General features: G+C 35.7%; 1 long non-coding RNA gene across 1 annotated transcript; it reads right to left on the bottom strand.

The window, feature by feature from the left end:
* Nucleotides 1–898: 898 nt before the first annotated feature.
* LOC121407485 lies at nt 899–12,893 on the bottom strand. The gene is made up of 3 exons (XR_005968921.1): nt 12,712–12,893; nt 11,802–11,804; nt 899–3,632 (listed from the first exon to the last, which is right to left on the bottom strand). It is a non-coding gene; the product is annotated as an uncharacterized LOC121407485 (long non-coding RNA).
* Between the last annotated feature and the right edge of the window lie 2,346 nt (nt 12,894–15,239).

Here is a 15,239-nt window from a genome sequence, read left to right as displayed (position 1 = left end):
CTCATTTGTTTCAGTTTGAATCTCTATTATTTCTTAGCCCCACCAACACTCTCTTCTCCTCCTCCTACTTCTCTCTTTTCTCTATTATCTACTAGACATCCCTTCCTTTAATTGAACATATAATGTTCCATGTCCCTTTCCTAATATATTGATGTGATTTTTCCCTGAGGCAATGACATCCTGGAACAGGAGACTAGACAAGGAAAGGGCATTGGATACTAATGTCAAACTTAATTGGACTTCTATAATCCAGAGGTTGCCTAGACTATAAAATACAGACTTTCACTGATTAAAAAAAATTGATTATCATCAGCAACAATTTAATTACATAGCAACTTATAAAGTATTCAGGAGTAGTCAATTTTGAAATTTCTAAATTATTTATAATCAATAATTCATAATTGAAATTGGGTGAGTTCACCAAAACATAGTAAAATGAATACCATTATTTTGATGTGAAAAACAAATGACCCTTTATACCGTTGCGGTCTGGGGAAAATTATTCTGTTTTCTTCCTTACGATTGCACCAATGCAACATGAATCTAAACATATCCAATAAGAACTTGTCTTTGATAATCACCATTTAAGTGAAATATTCAACCACATGAATACCCAAATGCTAAAACAAAATTACTCTGTGGAAATGTAAATTCAAACAGTAATTTTCAACAAAAAAAGTTTATACAAAACAAAACCTAGTAAGCTAGTGAACACTTTTTGCGAGAGTGATCACGAATTTCCTAGAAAGCCAGTGAACACTTTTTGCGAGAGTGATCACGAATTTCCTTGTTGACCATAGTAGATTGCGAGACAAATGAATACCCTCTAGCGATTATTTCAATCCGCAATAATGAACCTATTTAGTATTATAAAACAAAACCTGTTCTAAAGACATTAAGTGACAAATGAACAAATATCAAATTTGAAGGATATCAGTGGATATCTTTTTAATTCATTTTATTATTATTTTAAATGTCAAACACCACACAAATTTCAACCTCCATTGCTGTTCATGAAAACACCAATAGAATGGTGAAATGACACTAACTCAGGAAACCCGAAAGAGCATTGAAAAGTGTTAATATGTCTGCATGCCCCCACTCCCTCCTAAAAAAATGGTCTCTTCCATCACTGTAAACTGAAAAATTTGTGTGTGCTTTCTTCATCAAACGCCAATGGATAGAAGCAAAGGGTAAAATATTAATTATTTTTAATATGCAATAACACCAACCCATCATATTTATCTTCTTTCAGGGGCAACAATTTGGAACAATTGAGGTCTTCTTTGTACTGACATCCATGTTCTAAGGTCGGCTGGGGAGGTGAGGCTAGAGCAGGACCTGTCAAGGACCAAGGACAGGACCTAGTGGCGTCTAATTGGGGGTCTTAATTGGTTCCAAGTCTGGTGTTTGGCCCCCAGTCCTAAACAAAAGGAACTGATATCGTTACTGATAGGTCTGTGTCTCAGATTCAAAAGGACATAATTCCATCTAAATTGCTACCAAAAAGGTGGCATGTAGAATAATGAATTCATCCTTTATATGCAGACTGCTATGTTTTGACAAGATACAAATAACTCCAAAGTTTGAATAGCTTAATCAGGTTTGTTGCATTATTTCTGATGGATTATCAAATGTATATCTAGGTTGATCCAGACTGTTTTCCAAAAACTGTATTCTATAATACTTCTATTGCACTGACAATGAATTCATTGAGCAATCGGTTCACTCATATCATGTTACCCTTCCTCAAAATCCGAAGGACAGCATCATTACAAGTCATGAAAGTATGGACACCTATACACCTGACATCAAAACAGAGGTGAACTTTCTCATCTATTCCTGAAAATAAAACAAAAAGCACTTGTGCCTTTTTGCACTGATCACTGCTTATTGAGTGTATGCAGACTGGAGAAGAAATAGAGTTTGAGGAGGGACGAGACAACAAACCATGTTTGATAGTTCTTCCATGCCCTCTATGACCCCAAGGTGACAATAGTCATGTGACCTAATTGAGGTCACATGATCATCTACATAGAGCTACATTTGTGTATCTGGGGATTGATAAGCATGCTTGATCATATAAATTTAGCCTGTTTTAAAATTGCATGTCCAAGAAAATTTGGACAAAAAATTGAACAAGGGCCTACCTAGCTAGTATAGCCAGAGTATAGGAATAATAGTATAAAGACATTGTTTACAAACTGTTTTGGTGTAATCTCTGTTCAATTTCAGGCACAAAATTAATCTACTTTAGATATTTCTAAGGATTACTTTTACCTTATTTAAGAGAAATACATAATTTCTGAAACATTAGGAAAATATCATACCTGCAAAAATGCAAAAAACATTCCATGAAGAGGTCAATTTTCATTGAACGTGATATTCCATTAAAGGCACAAAACCCTCTCCAGCTGACAAAACCAACTACACGTTGTTTCGCCATGGTGGGCTAGCTGTACCTCTGCTATCTGATAGCCTATTAGCAAAATAACAATCATTGTGAAGAACTGTAGCATGCAGAGGTCTAGATACCCGATACCCATTCCTCGCATTGGTAAAAAACAAATGACATTGATCACTAATTTAACAAAATGAAAATCATAGCACTAACAACAGACCACCGTATCCCCACTGCCTCCTGGCGATGCTCCCCGGATCTCAAGATGGAACGTAAGCGAGTCGACCAAAAGATACAGAAGAATTTATAGAAGGACAAGAAATAAAGAAATAATCATGTCTGAAAGGGAAAATAGGATAGGATTGTTTGTATTGGGATTGGCAATTACTTGGGGGAGTTCACCTGATTAGAAGGCGCTTGCTGAGGTTTGACCCTGAGGAAAGTATATCCTGGTTATTGCACCGCTCAGACACCAACCCATACATATGAACCAAGTGGGAGTACATATACGACAGCGCAATGACATGGGCTCATATATTCGCACCTACTAGCAGCACAGAGCCCGGGGGTTAGAGTTTACAGTAGGTGTATGTTATTCTCGAGTCCTATACAGGGGGGCTATTGCCGCCCCCTCCATCTTCCTTTATGAAGGGGGGCAAACTCCACAGATACCACATCACCTCTGGCAACGAGATCGGGGATGCTGATAGGCAGAGGATCAGAGTTTTGTAAACACAACCGGCAATTCAGCTCCTCCTCGTCGTCTATATGCAATCAAAGCATGGAGACTAAGGACCTGTACACTCAGTCGCAGGACTGTTATCTTTTCAAAACTTTACAAGATTTTCCCTCATGCCATTGTTGTTCTAGCGATATTGATATGTGGGCTAGACGTACAGGGCGAGGGATTAGTACCGTTGGCCTGTATGATTTAATTGCAATTTCTTGCCTGAGAACATTTATGATTCATCTTCTAGATCTCCCGTGATAAGTTTTAATAAAGCATCTCTCTCCATGAGAGATCTAAAACAAGATATACATATACGTCTCTATCTGTCTGTATGCGTCACAAAACAAAGTTCTTCTTTATTCATGACTCATTTTTTTCAATCAAAATTTCATAATTGTGTTGTACACGTACCATAACATTTAAGGAAAAAGGAAGGATTAATCATAAAGACATTTATGTAAATAGAATATAAATAAAGGATAATCACTGGATACTTACAAACTGTTGGTGGCGATGCAATACCCATAAGCAACCAGAAGCCAGAAGAAAAGAATAGGAGACAAATCGTGGAAGAAACAAATGAAAGAAAAACAAATATTAATCAATTTCCTTATTATTTACAAATGTATGTATATAGTAGACATTAAAAAAAATATATTCATTACAGATATAACTTAAGGAAAAGCAAGCTTACAGGTGAGATGTCTTAATGAACTATTGCATTGATTGGACACATATGTGAAAAATAAAGAATTGGTATAAAATGGTGGGTGGGAAGGTAGGTGGGTTTGGGTGTGTCAATAGATAGATAAATAGATAGATAAATAAATAGATAGATAGGAAAGAGTGAGGAGAGAAAGAGAGGGGAGCAAAAAAAGCATGGGAGAGAAAGGGCAGGGAGAGAGGGGATGGGGGGGTGAGAGGGTGGATAGACAAATACGAATATAAAAAAATGTATGAAATTAATAGACCTAGATAGATGTATGGGTGTGTGTTCAGCTAATCTTTTTTCTACGCATATTGACGCATATGTTGGATGTTTGTTTCAGAAAAAAAATGAGTATAACGTAAAACTTTCCAAAAAATTTAAGCACATGAAGAACAGGTAGAGGACAAGGACCACCCTTCGTTACCTTCCTATAGGCATTACCCATCTCCCATTTACCCACAATCCATCATCACTAATCAATATCAGTGTCATCATCAGTGGCATTGATATGGTCTCATCCTCATCATCTATACCAGTTATATCACCAAAAGTTAGGTTCACACGACATTCATAACTGACAAAGGTGGATGATTAGCTCGTATTTTATTTGAAAATTAAAATTCTTCTGACCTTCACTCCATCCACAATCTAAGGGGGTCTCCCTTCATAGTTTTGAATTAGAATTTGTACTCCTTAATTATGAACAATTCTATCACTTTTACTTTTAAAACTCTTCAAACTTTAAAACTGTCTCGTATTTAAAATTCAGCATCCACTGAAGTCCATTATTAAATTGCATTTCAGTCAATTCATATCTCAATTTCTTAATTTTTTCTATATATTAAGCAAAAATAAAAACTTCTGTAATTAACTAAAATCATTATTTGAAATGCTCTGCTGATCGTGTCACTTGTTTTTTAATGTTTTTTTAATATGTTTTGGTCATTTGTTTTTATTTCTCATTATTATTTTCATAAGCATAATGTGGACAGGATACCATAACCAAAGGTCTAAAAATTTAGCATGACCGCGATGCTTCCGGTTCTGTAATATGACCATTGAACAAGGCCTCTCCCTCTAAAGTTGAATCTTAAAAATGAGGTGTCACGTGCACGATCCTCGAAGTTCAAGACCTGTTATCATTGATGATTAGCCATCATCGTTGATCAGCCACCATATGAACGCAACTAATATTATGACCCTCATCATCTTCCATTAACGCCTAAACCCTGGTGATGAGGGGAGGAATGGGGTCAGGATGGAGGCTGATTCATCTGACCTACATGTGTGTTTACGCATGACAATGGGGTATACAGAACTACTGAATGATAGCTACTCATCATCATGTTCATCTGTAGGAATGTATCAGCAGCATACGTTTGCTTGATCATCTTAAGCATTGGTGTATTGACTTACTTATTTCACATGTATACATTTCTTTCACCTAGCAATTAATAAGCATATTGTCTGAAATTATACATATATCAATCAATTTCTTTGCATTCATAGCAGCAGCAGTAGTAGGACTAGAAGTAGCAGTAGTAGAAATAGTAGCAGCAGCAGTAGTAGTAGCAGCAATAGCAGCTGCAGTTGCAGGAGCAGTAGTAGCAGAAGTAATATAGTAACAGGAGTAGCAGCAGGAGTAGTAGTAAGAGTAATAGTAGTAGGAGTAGTAGTAGTAGGAGTAGTAGTAGTAGTAGTAGCAGTAGTAGTAGTAGTAGTATTAGTAGTAGTAATAGTAGTAGTAATAGTAGCAGTAGTAGTAGAAGTAGTACTAGAAGTAGTACTAGTAGTAGAAGTAGTACTTGAAGTAGTACTAGTAGTAGTAGTAGTAGTAGTAGTAGTAGTAGTAGTAGTAGTAGTAGTAGGAGTAGGAGTAGGAGTAGGAGTAGGAGTAGGAGTAGTAGTAGTAGTAGTAGTAGTAGTAGTAGTAGTAGTAGTAGTAGTAGTAATAGTAATAGTAGTAGGCATAGTAGAAGACATTATTGTAAAGTAACTAGTTTTAATATCAATGCAATGCAATATGTTATATAGTTAATACTTCTTTACATTAAACCTAAATTTTCTATACATAAGAAATAATTTTGCTTTCTTTAGAAGCTTGGTCTGTATAAGTTCCATCAGTCAAAATTTACTATCTTTTCATCTCAATATGTTTGAATGCATACTGACGGTTGAATAATCCTCAGACTTCTCCCTTTTTATTTTTTAAAAATCCTCCACTTTTCAGTCAAACACAGAGGAAGGAAATAACTTTGATAATAACGAGACAAGATTGTGGGGTTGTTTTTTCTAAATAAAATTCCAGTGAAGTTCTGTCATCCTCCCCATTCATGAATATAAGTTGAGTACGTGTACACCATTCTCCCTCATAGTCATACTTGTATGAAGAGATTCTGGATAGAGTGGGACATGGTTGAATTACATTCTCCTACTCTTTGCATTCCTTCCTATCACACTATTGCCAAATACTCCAGCTCATCAAGTGTTTGCAGGACGAAAGTCCTAAGAAAAGCGTGACGTGACAAAACCAGGTCCATCGCCATGACAATTTGATGGTTTGCCCCTCATCTCCCAAACCGAATCTGCCAGGGGTGTGAGTAGGTTTGGGGATGAGTGCGGGGTATACCACGGACTGGTTCCTCTCTTAATTGCTCAAGGAGTCGCCACTTGTTTGACCAGGCCTGGCCACGTAAGAAGCATGCGATGCACGCAGCTCCATGTTTGAACAGAAGTGTGTAATCCGCATTGATCGCGCTAAACGCGGCCTAGCTCTCATCCTAAAGTGATGACGGCAGTGACTTATCTCTGCCGGCCTCCTCCCAGTCACTCTGTGCCGGGCAAGAGAATAAAACCCAATCATCAATCACCTCGTTCAGCGATCATCCAACAGAAAAAAATGAAACCCGGCCGCGGAAAAACAACCAACATAAAGCGGGCCGTTGTCGTTTATGTCCAAAATCAATGGTTTCTTTTTGCGGGGATATGAATCCGAAGGGATGGAATGCTGTTTGAAGATGGATTAGGGGTTGTAGGGAGTAGTGAGGTTATTGTCAGAATGTGTGTACAGTGGTAGTATGAGTCAATATTAGAGAGTCAGGCAGACTTCCAATAGCAGTCCATCCCGAGATACCTTAGAGGTATGTTGGATCTTATACATCATCAACCAGTCTCGTCTCCAGAATTCAGACCCAAGACATTTTCATTCAAACAGAACATGGTATGGTAGTTTCACATTCAGACTTCAGACTTGTACAACGCGTTGACTTTCGCACAAGCTGAACTATCTTTTATCTATATATTCTATACAATGATTATATTGATTGCAATAAAGATCAAAATGGGGTAGGGGGTGAAAGAGAACATGAGGAAGATGATAATGAAGATGATGATTATGATATCATCATGATAATATTCAATACTACTACTATTACAACCCCTCCCCCTCCTTCTTCTTCTTCTCCTCCTTCTCCTTCTTCTCCTTCTTCTTCTTCTCCTTCTCCTTCTTCTTCTTCTTCTTCTTCTTCTTCTTCTTCTTCTTCTTCTTCTCCTTCTTCTCCTTCTTCTTCTTCTTCTTCTTCTTCTTCTTCTTCTTCTCCTCCTTCTTCTTCTTCTTCTCCTTCTCCTTATTCTTCTTCTTCTTCTTCTTCTCCTCCTTCTCCTTTGTTTTCTTCTTCTTCTTCTTCTTGTTGTTGTTCTTCTGCTGTTGCTGCTCCCTTTCCTCCTCCTTTTTTTTACTTCTACGTCTACTACTACTCTTACTACTACTACTTTACTACTACCACTACTGCTACTACTACTACTACTACTACTACTACTACTACTACTACTACTACTACTACTATTACTACTACTACTAATACTACAACTGTTAACAATAACATACTAATAATAATCACAAAATAATAACATCAGAATGTAAATTCATCTCTGTGTTATATGTATCCTGTCCTATTCATTACTTTCAACAACTTTGAAGTCTGACCATAAATATCAAAGAGTTTGGTTGTGAAATGAGTCCAAATAAAAAAAAAAAAACCTAAAAAATGTTTACTGACACTAGCCTCTTTTCCTTGAAAATGCTGATATCACGAGAAGGCTCAAATGTTCACAACTAATTTAACAAACAATGATGTTTTTGCTTTACACCAATATGAAACATTGAGTGAATATCCCAATGCAATTTATGAGATTAAACTTTCCCTAAATATCTAAATAAATTCTTCTTTATTCCTAAGTGTCCTTTTACCAAGCATTTAAGCTTTGGAATAATCAGTTTCACCTTGTTATAATGTACTTTGCCTGTAATAGAAGATAAATCAGCTCAATCCTATAATTTTGTTTCCTTTTATTCCAAGATTTTCTTTCAAATAAATCATAAGATGGAACATACAGGATCTGAGCAGACTTGCAATGCATGCAAATGCTTGAATCTGCCTTCACTTTAAAGACACAATAACTAATCTGACGACCACAAATTGACCACATTTGCGGGTTTAATTCTTCAATGGCCACAAATTCCTTTTATCATCTTGACATAAAAAGGATATTTTGCAACAGAAAATGTAAGTTATCCATCTTTTTTCTTTAGAATTTCTTTAAAAAGTGGGGTTTTTTTAACTGACCAAAAATTACTGGATGTTATAGCAGGAAGTGAAGTCATCATGTTACATTTTCAAAAGCAAACTTGAATTGTCATTTCAATTTTTGTGTAATTTATTTTCAGTAAATTCAAACTTTACTAACAATTTCCACACTTTGTTCCCCAGCCCTGCAAAATTTTGATTGCTATAAAAACGCATGGTTGGAAAGACAATTGCTTGACATTGGCATCTTTATTTTAACACAAAACCAAGGATCAGAGAAAATATTGCAATAGAGCTCCATGCTTGTAATTTCAGTTTGAGAGGTTTAGACTTTCCCTGTACAAAAATGCCATGGGGGGATCAAGCAAAAGGCTGTATCGCTCTTTCATGTACAGAGTTAATGCAGTGCAGATACGGCAGTTTGACTGGCCATGCATTTGCATATTAACTTTGCTACAGTACACGTTTCAAATGGGATTTGCGCATTCTATCAACAATTTGTATGGCATTGCCATGAAAACTCTCACATACCTCAGAAACTAAAATAAATTCATTTATGTATAGAATTGGACTTGTACTTTAGTTTTCTGCAAAAATCTCAAAATTGATTTTAGGACCAAAATTGACTGACACGACGGTCAATAAGAACCACCACTAAGTTCTCAGCATATAGATATATCACTTAATTTTTTTTGTGCCTATCCCCTCTACATAAAATCATATCTCGGCCCTGTCATATATACCTTATCAATTAGGGCTAATTTCTATGATAGATTTTATTGATTATTGTGTATGATCGATCATAAAAATCTGTGCCACGATCAATCACTAAGCTTCATGTTATATGGCCCTGGTCTATCTTTCACACAATATTCAAGGGACTCTGGACATCTGTATTGGTCATATTCTGTCAACAATCTTCTCAAGAATAAATCAGTTATTTCTCTCATTGCAAACATTCCTGCTCTCTACAAAGAAAGTATTATCAAATTCTCAGGTGTGTTTGTGACCCTTCTTGTTCAAATTATCTGGGCTTTTTTTTAAATCTCCCAAATTAACCGATCATGTTTGTTAATTACCTCTAAACTGCACTTTGATTTTAAAAGATTTCCGTTCTGCAGATTAAATTAGATTGTCATTTTGAGATAGCAATTTGCTACATAGATTAACCCTCAATGTTTGATAAACAGTTCTTTGTTTAAGCATGTTCTACCAAGCTTACGATAATCAATTTGACCCTGTTTCAGTTTAATGTATGAATGATTTCTGCATTTTGTCATAATTACCATCACAATTTTAATTTCCCCAACTTTCTCAATCTTCTGCTGATTTCAATGCCAGCCTTCGAATTAAACATCAGCGAAGAATATCAAGGAAATCCAGGTGGCATTGCTTGTTATATATACAGCCCACTTTTCAATTGTAATTTGATTTCTTCTAATTCTTAATCTCTAAACATTTACTAAACATGTTTGTAGGATTAATACTCTACAGTCGCAAAAACTTCAAAAACATTTCCAACATGAGAGAGTTGTTTTCCCCATAAAAATTCAATCTCAATACGTCCTGCATTTTCCTTTGGAAAAGCTGCAATTGAGAACCAAGGACACCCACGGCCAGTCACCTCTATTGAGATGGCCGTCAATTAAAGGTGTTCCAAGCAGTTAATAAATGAAAAGCTTATCATCCCTATTTACATTTAAAGATCTTTAATCCCTTTTGATCTAATTCTGAAGTATGGCAGTGTTCCCCTCATTCTAACCTCCCCCTTCAAGCTTTTGTATCAACCTACAACAGGTTACTTCAAACTTTTTGCTTCCTCCTCCTACAAAATCTCATCAAACCCATGTAATCCTTCATCAATGCTCATCAAAACGTCTTCAGCAAAAGATGACAAACCATTTCCTTGCAACATGTTTTTTTTTCTCTTCACTTCAATCTCACCTCTCTCTCTCTCCCTCTTTGCTTTTAAACTATTGACCACAATCATAAAACTTACTGGATTAATTCAATTAAAGACATCAAGACTACAGTGTTATTTCACACCTTCGAAGGCACGTAAATCGGCAATGAATGGCCAAAGGACAATTGAGCGATTGCTGCGACGCTCCCCTGCGCAGTGTATCCTAATCCATCTTCTTATGGAGGCACTCTACTATCGTTCATTGATGGACCCCCGACATGTTGGAGTAGGATGCCAATGTCCGGCTTATCCCATCAGCGATTTCATCCCTCAGTCCCAGCCCTAAAGCGGAAATGTTTGTGACGTGCCTTTCATGAAGAGTCCTTCACCATTGACATGTGTTCTACAATGCGGGCAAACAGGAGGATTTTCATCCACTTATTCTTGTCGTTCCCTTTTATCCCATGACCTGTTTGTTAGATTCCTCCACAAGAAACACTGGTAATCTATCAATGTCTGAATAACTGCACTTTTATATCAAATATAGATAATGCAGAATAGTCTGATGGATTGAAGGTGGGGAATTCTCTTCCAATCCGTCTTCCCCTTCTCTCTCTCCCTCCTTCTCTATACGTTTGTTCTAATGAAGATATTGGTGTTTTTTTGTGATTTTGTACGTTTTGTTTTTTACGTGTTATTAGAAAATACAGTGAAAAGGTGAGACTGAAACAGGACATATACAATTCTACAAAGTGTATAATGAGAATTAAGAGATTGGCAGGATATACATGAACATATATATACACTAGAGCAATCTAACATGCCGAATCTACAGAGTACCAAAGTGTGACGTCAGTTGCTATGGTGTTATGGCGGCTGGTTCTGACGAATGTCTGTACACATTTGAATTCCGATAGAAGCCATTTTCTCCTTTGAGAAACACACACTTTCATTCTGGGTTCATTCTTTTTTAGAACCAGGCCGCCATGACACCATGGCAACTGACGTAATCGCTTCTGTATTCTATTTGATCATTCAGAAAGGTTGGATTTTTAGAGCTATCCTGATTCTACACTATTGCTTGATTTAATTTCATCTAGGATAAAGAGTTCTAATACATAACTTTTAAAGCTGAATCAAAGTAACCCAAAATGTCAAGCCTAATATCCAGAAAGAAAAAGGATGCCATTTAAGAGATATTCAACTATTCAACAGGGTAAATAATTAGCAATCCTGGGAAAGTTCAATACATAAAATCAAATGAATGGGACTATGATAAGAAAAGAACAAGAAAAGGTGTGAGAATTGCCACTATTGCTGCAAGAGCAATTTGTATTGTCACAACTTTGCTGTTAAGGTTTCATTGTTAAGGGATATGACGGTCAGAAACAGATGAATTCATGGCGGTTGTATAGATCAAACCTGCCCGTGTTTTGGAGCTAATCTTGTTAACACCGTGCAGACTTACTCACCCCCTGATGTGACCAAAACCCGCCAAAAATGAGGCAGCATACGGCAACAATAACCAGGCCAGTCGACGGTTTAGAAAAGCCCAATATCCCGAGATTGGTCAGGAAGCAGTCAGGTCCATGAGAAGAAAGGAGATGAGAGAACAAACAAACAGGGATATGATAAAAATAGAAAAAAGATATACTCATGAACTTTAATATCAAATAGAGCACAAATTTGTATATATGATGAAAATCTATATATTTTAATGAACAGGCCCTTTAAGATGTTTTTTTAAATATTTTTTTTGTCCAAGGCATTACTTTGATTATAAGCTGAAGAAATCATTCAATAAATGGGCTTCCAAGTGTGATTTTCTCTTATCATATTCTAGCTTGATAATGCATGATATTGATTTTCTACTTCAAATTTAAGCTCAAGCAAATACCTTTCATCCACATATAACAATAAATTTACAATATAAAAACATAATTAAAAATATTATTCCAGCCAAATGGCTGAAAGTAGGTAAAAAACACACACCTGGTTTACTTTTAAATTGACTCATTAGAAATAATATAAAGGAAATAATAGTACTACATGTAAAATGTGAAAAAGTATGTTTCCAACAAAAAGTGACATCTTACAACAATATATTACATCCAGGTATACCGTAGCATTGATTAACTCGTTAAAATATTTTTTGTAAGAGTCACATGTACATTTTCTTTGTGTTCATGTTCATTGTTGTTGTTTTTATATCCTGTAAATGACATCTGTTAATCAAAGTCAAGCAACTTAATTGCAAATTTAATGGATTAAAAATATATTAAAGGCAAAACAAAATTAGAGAACAGAGTTTCAGAAGGATAGAAAACAACAAACCCCCAAATGAAATTATTATAAATTTGGCAAATTCACATCATTACTTACGGTAATAAAGTCCTGTGGGTTGGTGGTTGATGAGGCGATAATATGGAGGAAACAAAGAGAAAACAGAAAAGGAAAACAAACATACAGTTAATTGTTTATTACAAATAGAAATTACACGGATATGGAAAAACGGGTAAAAATTACATATGATATTTGTAAGCTTTTCAATTACGACTATGCATGCTTCAATAGTGGCAAAGAAAATCATTAAAATTGGCAGAAAGAACCATTCATGAGGCACATGGTTTTGAAAGACTGTGAAACATATCAAGTATTGTTTGCAGCACCTGTACTTTGTGCAAGTATCTAAGTTTGAGCACAATAATTAAATGATAAATAAAACTAAAATGATCTTTCTCAATCTGTCCAAAACATATTGAGACTCAACAAGTAAATTGAAATAATATAAACTTCTTATTGGCATATGGAAATGATAAATAACCTATATCTTATTTCTTATGTCCTTTTCTATCTTAATTTCCCCCATTTCTTTTTAATTTAACTGGTTAATGCTCAAGTTGTTATTTTGATTTTTATATGCTATGTAACTACAGGTGGTTTCAAACCGCCTCGATCACAAGAATCCCTGTTAAATTACGAGAACTTTTAAGGCTAAAAAATACCCGTTAATTATTCCTGCATTCACACCGCCCCGAAACACATCCTTCGGGATAAGTTCCTGAAGTTACGAGCATGCGCAGTATGGTCTGATAAGCAGGCAAGGCGCGAGATTCAAAATCACTAGCCCAGCAGCCACCCACACCGCCGTGCCCAACGACACGCTGGGCTAAAAGTTCCTGTAATTTGCTTTCACATCGCCAAAATACCTGCGACCTTGGAAAAATCCCCACGAAAGTTCTCGTAATTTCGCCAAGTACCTACTATTTAGCGGGTATTTTCTTTCGGGGAAATTACGCGTAGTTTGCTTTCACATTACCAAAATACCTGGTATTTTCTGATCGGAGTAAATTTCCCGATCAGAGAATACCTGGAACTGGCGAACTTCGAGGCGGTCTGAAACCACCTAATAAGAACATTTATTAGGAGGCTGCACTCTACAAGCTCTGCTTTGTACCAGCCTCCTCCATTTCCAACCTGATATGTAATATCTTGAATATAATTTTTGTACAGGGATACTTGAAATATGTTTTGTTATTTATATGTCAAACTGTACAAAACAAACTGTCATTGTTGAAAATGGAAATAAACAAAATGAAATAAAATGAAAATATCAGTATTCATTTACAACAGTGGTGTAAATTAGTGACAAGAAATATATCAACTTTCTTCTTTCACTCATTTATGACTCATAAACCACTCTGCTGACCCACTCAAGTGAAGTTCCTAAATGGTTATAGTCTTTATTTGCTTGACCAAACAATGCAGACGCAGACAGACAATCAATAACCACTACAAATAAAAAATTTAAAAAAATTATCCTCCAGAGTGAAAATATAACATCTTTGCTGTGAGAATATTTTTACACTACATTAGCTAAATTACAGCGTAACAGCCGTGTAAAATTGAATCACAAAGACATTCCCCTTCTAATCACCAAGATTTTGTCGAAGGGTAATCTCCGTTGAGGATGTAACACAGAATAATTTGTAGATGTTACCCCCAATGACAATCATTGTTGATCGAGAATGTGGAACACAATATTTTACGACGACAATCGACTCGAGTTGATATGCCCTAGTTGCTTCTTTACATGGTAGTGGAGCCATGAAATGGGCAGAAGAAAAGCTATTACGAGCTCCCTGAGCAAATAGTCATTTTCCAGATTGTTTACGTGTTATTCTGTTGTTTTTCTCTTGCCAAACATACTATCCATCTAGTTGGGAGAAAAACATCTGTCAGCGGCCTACGGAAGTCATTTACAGAGTTTGGATGTCATGAATTAGAAATACATATCAATTAACTCTTGTCCAATGTAGATATAGGGTCAAAAATACACCCCAAAATATAGTGCAATAAATAAAGGCTCAATCGCATTTTATGATATGATGTTGTATAAATGTATTTGTTGCAATCAGAGACATTTTTTCGTACTTATATACAAACATTAAGAACATAATTAAAATGAGTGAGCAATTACAAACTGCAGAACTTGCTCAATGTAACAACAAAGACTTTTAACAGTATTGATAAATTAAAACCTTTTTGCATGTGGTTTAGACTAGTGTTTAAATTAGTTTTGATATCAGAAATGAGAGTTAATTTCTACATAGTTTGAAAAATGGTAATCATGAAAAGTTATGGTTTAACACAACAAAAATGAATAGCACGTTGTTTAAGCCTGTCACTCTAAAAAGTTGTTTAAATTTTGTAATTGTTTAAACTTTTTAAACTACTTGTTTAAAAAGATTAAACAATAGTTGTTAGAGTGACAGGCTTAAAACATCCTGCTTAAAATTTTAAACAGTGTTTTTACAGTGAAAGTTATTGAAGAAAGAGTATTTGAGTCTAGTACAGAAATTAATGAAACTGATGCTTCCAGATCATTTTTTTTACATCCAAATGATATC

The sequence above is a fragment of the Lytechinus variegatus genome, chromosome 2 (genome assembly GCF_018143015.1).
Source record: "Lytechinus variegatus isolate NC3 chromosome 2, Lvar_3.0, whole genome shotgun sequence".
NCBI classification, from domain to species: Eukaryota; Metazoa; Echinodermata; class Echinoidea; order Temnopleuroida; family Toxopneustidae; genus Lytechinus; species Lytechinus variegatus.
This window is presented reverse-complemented; position numbering and strand designations above follow the sequence as displayed.